Source organism: Chrysochloris asiatica, unplaced genomic scaffold (genome assembly GCF_000296735.1).
Source record: "Chrysochloris asiatica unplaced genomic scaffold, ChrAsi1.0 scaffold00098, whole genome shotgun sequence".
In the NCBI taxonomy this organism is placed as follows: domain Eukaryota; kingdom Metazoa; phylum Chordata; class Mammalia; order Afrosoricida; family Chrysochloridae; genus Chrysochloris; species Chrysochloris asiatica.
Window position 1 is genome coordinate 145,146 of NW_006408616.1, and position 6,283 is coordinate 151,428.

At 35.2% G+C, this 6,283-nt stretch overlaps 1 protein-coding gene across 1 annotated transcript in view; it reads left to right on the top strand.

The window, feature by feature from the left end:
* The window catches only part of SLCO1B3 (solute carrier organic anion transporter family, member 1B3), a 60,179-nt gene that overhangs the window by 3,233 nt on the left and 50,663 nt on the right, over positions 1-6,283 (top strand). The window lies entirely within an intron of this gene.

A 6,283-nucleotide genomic window follows, 5' to 3' on the forward strand; every position in this document is an offset into this window, starting at 1 on the left:
TGTCTTTCTCCTGTGGAGCGACTGATGAATTTGAACCACCATTTACTTTTTGGATCACAACCAAGTGCTTAACCACTGTATCACCTTTGGACCTTTACCAATAATGTGTTGTTAAATGCTGCTGAGTCGGTTCTGACTCAGCAGATTTGTATAGGAGTTGCTTAGTGGGTTTGAACCACTGACCTTGTGGTGAGCAGTCCATTGCTTATCCTATAGCACCACACCAATAACAATAGTGAGATTTTATATAGTGACTAAACATTATTGTTTTCTAATTTTAGGAATTGGTAGCTCATTATCTCTTCCCATTTTTCATTTTTCCTCCCACATTTAATGATGCAGAAGGACTAAAAATTCATTATCTGTTGTTGTTAAGTGTCTTTGAGTTGGTTCCAATTCAGAGTGAGCCTATTCACAACAGAATGAAAGACTGGCAAGTCCTCACAATTGTTATGCTTGAGCCCACGGCTGATGCCACTGTGTCAGGCCATCTCATTGGGACCTACCTCTTTTTTGCTGACCTTCTACTGTAGCAGGCATTATGTCCTTCTCCAAGGGCTGGACCCTCCTGATAACATGTGTGAAGTATGAGAGATGAAGTCTCACAATCCAGACTTCTAAGGAGAATATTGGCTGTACTTCTTCCAACACATATTTGTTCATTCTTCTGACAGCCCATTGTACTTTTATTCTTCTCCAACACCATAATTCAGACACATCAATTTTTTAATGGTCTTCTTCATTTACTGTTCAATTTTGCACATGCATATAAGGTGATTGAAAATACCATGACTTGGGTCAGGAGCACCTCAAACTGATACCTTTGCTATTGAACACTTAACAGCAGATTTGCCTAATGCAATATGTCATTATAATGCTTCACTTTGTCTTCTAGAGCTGCCATTTGAATATTTGTGTTCAGCTCTTTGACTTCCTCATTTCTTTCTTTGCTCTAATTTCTTTCTGCTCAAGATCAAGTTTCAGAATCTCTTTTGACATCAATTTTGGTCTTTTCTTTCTTTCTTTGCTTTATAATGATCTTCTGTTTTCTCTCTGTATGATGTTCTTAATATCATCCCATAACTCTTCGAGTTTTTGCTCATTATTGATATGGTCTCTAAGTTTAGGTGATAAATATTAAAGATTGTATCTTGACTTTCATGGACTTATTCCAATTTTCTTCAGCTTCAGCCTGAACTTCCATGAGAAATTGATGGTTTGTTTGTTTCTCAATTGACTGGTGGACTTGTTTTGGTGATGATATTGAGCTTTTCCACTGTCTCTTTCCATAGATGTAGTCAATTTTATTTCTGTGTATTGTTTCTGGTGAGGCCCTTGTGTTTAGACACCTTTTATGCTGTTTTTAGAAGGTATTTGCAATGAATAAGTCATTGATCTTGCAAAATCCAATCCTATGATCTCCAGCATAATTTCTATCACCAAGGCCATATTTTCCAATTATTGATCCTCCTCTTTGTTTCCAACCTTAACATTCCAATCACCACTAATTATCAATGCATCATGATTGCTCTTTTAAATCTATATGATTTGTTGTAGTTGCTAAGTGCCATTGAGTAAGTTCCAACTCATAGTGACACTGTATAATATTGCTGAGGCTGATTATCTTTGTTGTTGTTAAACAACAATATTGCTTAGTGGTTTATTTTGCATCTAAAAGCCTTGTTTGCTTATTATGAATGCCACAGAACTTCTAATGAGTGTTTTAATCTAGGTGAGTTTCATCTTCTCAATTAAATATCAGGACCTTTCATGGAAGGTCCCACTTGTGCTGTATTTGCATTCATGCTAGGATTTGCTTATGTCACTGAACACAAAATTGGTTTCAGTCAATATTTCCTAAGTGAATTATATCTAAAAACTTTTGTTTTCTTTCCAGGAAATTTGCTTGTGATTGTATTTGTAAGTTACTTTGGATCCAAGCTACATAGACCAAGAATAATTGGAATTGGTTGCATCGTTATGGGAACTGGAAGTATTTTGACTGCTTTGCCACATTTCTTCATGGGCTAGTAAGTGTCTTAGTTACCTGATACTATCATAACATAAATACCACAAGTGAATGCCTTTTAAAAATAGAATTTATTTTCTCACAGTTCCCAAGACTAAAAGTCTGAGTTCAGGGCATGCCTCTTAGGGGAGGTCCTTCTTTGTCTATTTCAGCTTCTAGTAGCCGTCAGCAATCCTTGCAGATGTATTTGCGTCAGTCATCTCTCTTCCTCTTCACATGTTTCTAATCTGTTCTAGTTACAACTCAGAACCTACCAGCTGAGGTATGGCCTAATTAACATAACAAAGAAAACGCGATTTTCAAACAAGATCCTATTCACAGGTATGTTGTTGTTAAGTGCCATCAAGTTGAGTTAGTTCCAACCTATAGCGACCCTGTATAGGGTTTCTGAGGCGCGGCGGTGAGTTTGAACCACCGACCTTGCAGTTCAAATCGACTTTGCAGTCAGCACATTAACCCACAGCTCCACACCAGGATTTGGATATAATTTCAATATATTCTTAGGGCACAGTATTCCAAGGAGCTCTGGTAGCGTAAAAATCGTTATGAATCAGGCTGCTAACCTCAAGGTTCAATAGTTCCAAACTACCAGCTGTTCCACGCGAGAAAGATGAGGCTTTTTGCTCCCGTATGATTTACAGCCTCGGAAACCCTATGCAGGGTCCCTATGAGTAGGAACCGACTCCACTGCACACAACCACCACCACCACACAGTAATATGTTAACCAGCTTTCTATAATGAATTATCATTCACCTGTAAATTACTAGCAGATTTTTCCCCTTTAAACTGGCAGTCTGTTTATAAGAATGATACTCACAAAGTATGTTTAGAAATAGGATATATTTTCTATATAACAATTAACTTGTTGCTTTATAAACCACAGCTTTCTTAGAGTTTGAAATAAAGTTAGCACTAAATAAGGTGGAGGGTCAGAGAAAAAGAGGAAGACCCCCAACGAGATGGATTGGCCAGGTGGCAGCATCGATGGACTCAAGCGTGGCAACAGTAGTGAGGTTGGCCCAGGATTGGGCAGTGTTTCGTTCTGCTGTGCATAAGGTGTCTGTGAGTCGGTGAGGATTTGATGGCACCTAACAACAACAACAACAAGGTGTACAGTTTCATAGTAAAGAAATAAACTATGACTATTTAGTATAACATATGTACTTCATGCCTTTGCCTATAAGATTTTTATTTAGTTGATAAGGATTCAGTACTCAACCCATTGTAAAATGGGTTTTTCCACCTCCACTCCACTGAAGTTAACTCCCTAGTGTCATTGTGCAGTTATGATGCTTATGAGAGAAAATCTTAAATAGCAATGACTTAAACAAGGCTGTTTGTTGTTAGTTGCCATCAAATTGATTCCAGTTCTTAGTGATCCCATAGAAATGTTCCATAGGGTTTTGAAGTCTGTGACATTTGGAAGCAGATCGTCAAGCCTATCTTCAAGGCACTTCTGGATGGGTTTGAACTGTCAACCTTTTGGCTAGTAGTCAAATGCTTAACTGTTTGCATTACCCAGGGAACCTTAAATAAGGTAGAATTTATTCTTAAGGTAAAAGTAAATGTAGTCCAGTGATGTTTCTTTTTATGAGTTTCTGTCTTGCTTTGCTTCATCCTCATGGCCCAATTTGTGGTAGTATTATTCCAAGCAACAGGAAATAATAAAAATAAGACCCAAAGGATGCACATAAACTGACTCTTGAGTAGAATTTCCAGAAGTATAGCACTTCTAGTGACAAAATTGGCCAAAATTTAGTTACTTCTCAAAATTAGACTTTTTCACTTACATTATACTTTGTTTCAAGTTGCTGTGTTTCAGCTAAAATATCTGCCTTGTGTTATTATGCAAGGAGAGAAAAAATGAACATTGAAAGAAAATTAGCAGTTTCTGTCAAATATATAAATTGCTTTTCTTCATTGCCAATTACAAAAATCAACACCTTTGGTCACCATATTAATTCCATATTTTAAAAACATTTGACCCTCATAAGTATTTTTTCTTCCTACTATTGCACCTTCTTGTTTCATTATATTATTGTCTTTAGATTTATCTGTGATACATATGCCTTCTTCATCATGCCAAAATGCCAACCCTTTTTCTCACATTCACAATCTACCTAATAAACTACCTTATGGATCTCTCCAATCTAATATCCCACAGCATTTCCCATTCACATATTCAAAATTGAACTTATCATTATGTCAAAACCAGACATTTAGATGTTTCATATTTTCTCTTTCAGTAATTTTTCCTTTGGCCATCCAAACCAAAGTCAAGGATATCATCCTAGATTCTTCCTTTACTTAAACACAGATGGCCAATGATCAACCAAATTCTGTTTATTCTACCTTCTAAATGTCTATTGAAATTATCCTCATTTCATCCCCACTATCCTTGACCTAGTTGAGGCTTTCATTACATCTCAAACTGAATGTTTTTACCTCAAGTCTCAATTATGCTTTAACTCATTTTCTACAATGGAATATTCATTTTACAACACAAAGCTAATTATTTTACCTCTGATTAAAACTTCAAGTTTTCTAAAGTAGTGCTTTATAAACTTCAGAAACTGAACAAGTAGTGGGTCATTAAACCATTCCAAATGATTGGGACCAAAACTTTAAAAAAAAAAAAAAGAAAAGAAAAGAAAAGAACAGAATTGAATAGAGTAGAATAAAATAGAATAATATAAAATGCATGTAGGGTTAAGAATGGTTGAGCTTGGTTGTAGGTATAGTTGTGAATGTTTGTGTGTGGTGTGTGTATTGTAATGATGGAAATGTATTTTGTACTATTGATCACTGTCAAAAATACTGAAAGTCACTTGATTATAGGCTAATATCTGAACTCAGTTACATATACAATTCTCACTGACTTGGTCTTTGTTGACTGTTTTCCAAGCTTTATCTATTTCTGCTCACCACAATTGAGGGCCACACTCTAGTCCCACCTAACTTTTTCCAGATCTCCAAATGTACAGTAATGTATCATACCTTTGCATGTTCTATTTCTGAAGCCTTTAATACTTTGCCTACATTGTCTCTCTATTAAACTCCTACTCATATTTTAAGATTAATTTTACATGTCATTTTCTTTATTAAATATTCACCAATTTACTCATGCAAGCAAAACAATGATTTTTTTTATTATGATAACATAAGACCTTTTATAGTAAAATCATTATGTGAAGGTAAGTCAAAAATTATCCACACTCTGGCTGTAAAATTTATTTTAGTCAACTTTTAGAAAATATCAATCTTGTTTCATTGTATTATGATCCCTTGATTTATCTTTTATACTTATGTCTTGTTCATCATACCCATCCTTTTTTTACATACCATTTTTTGACATAATCTCCTTGCTTTTTAATACACATTGTACATCTGTCAATAAGCTTTCATATTCCCTTAAAAAATGTTGCAGACAGAGCTGCAAGCCATGAATGCACTGCTGTCTACTTCTTCATCAGAGGTGAATCTTCATCCTCCAAGGGCTGCTTTCAGGGGACAAACAGATGAAAGTCTGATGGAGCAAGATGGGAACTATAGGGAAAATTCTTTTTAACACCTTAAAAGGAAATTTTTGCAGCGTCAACAGTGTGAGCAGAGATGTGGGGACTTGCATTGTCATGCAGATCACAAAGCCTCTGAGTTAATCTGAGGTTTAGACTTCAGATCTTCAGTGAGCATCTCACTATAATGAGCACTGTTGATTGTTGAACTTCTTTCCTTATAGTGTTTCATCACTGGCCCTTGAGAATCCCAGAAAACTGTCAGCAGTGATTTTCCAGCTGATGTTTGACTTTTGAACTCTTTCTTGGTCAGTGATTCAGGATTTTTCCATTCCACACTCTGCCTTTTACTGTTAGTTCAAAGTGATAAATCCATGTCTCATCAATAGTAATGATATTTTTTAAAGAAACTTTTTTTATTATTATTATAAACCAGCTTCATTTATTTGTTCATGTTAAATTAATACTTAATATGTATCCATTATAAAAAATATAAAGGATGAAAAGAAGATGGTAAAAATCAGTCTAAATCCTGACCACCCAGAATGAAATAAAAAGTTGGTATTCTAATATACGTAATCTTACACAAGTGAAATCAGTATAAATGCTCTTTGTAACCTGCTTTAAACAAACAAACAAAACTATAGACATCTTTCTTAATCAGTGGCTGTTGATCTAGAATTTTTTTTGTAATAACTACATTCCATAATATATCTATTTATTCCCTTCTTGATGATT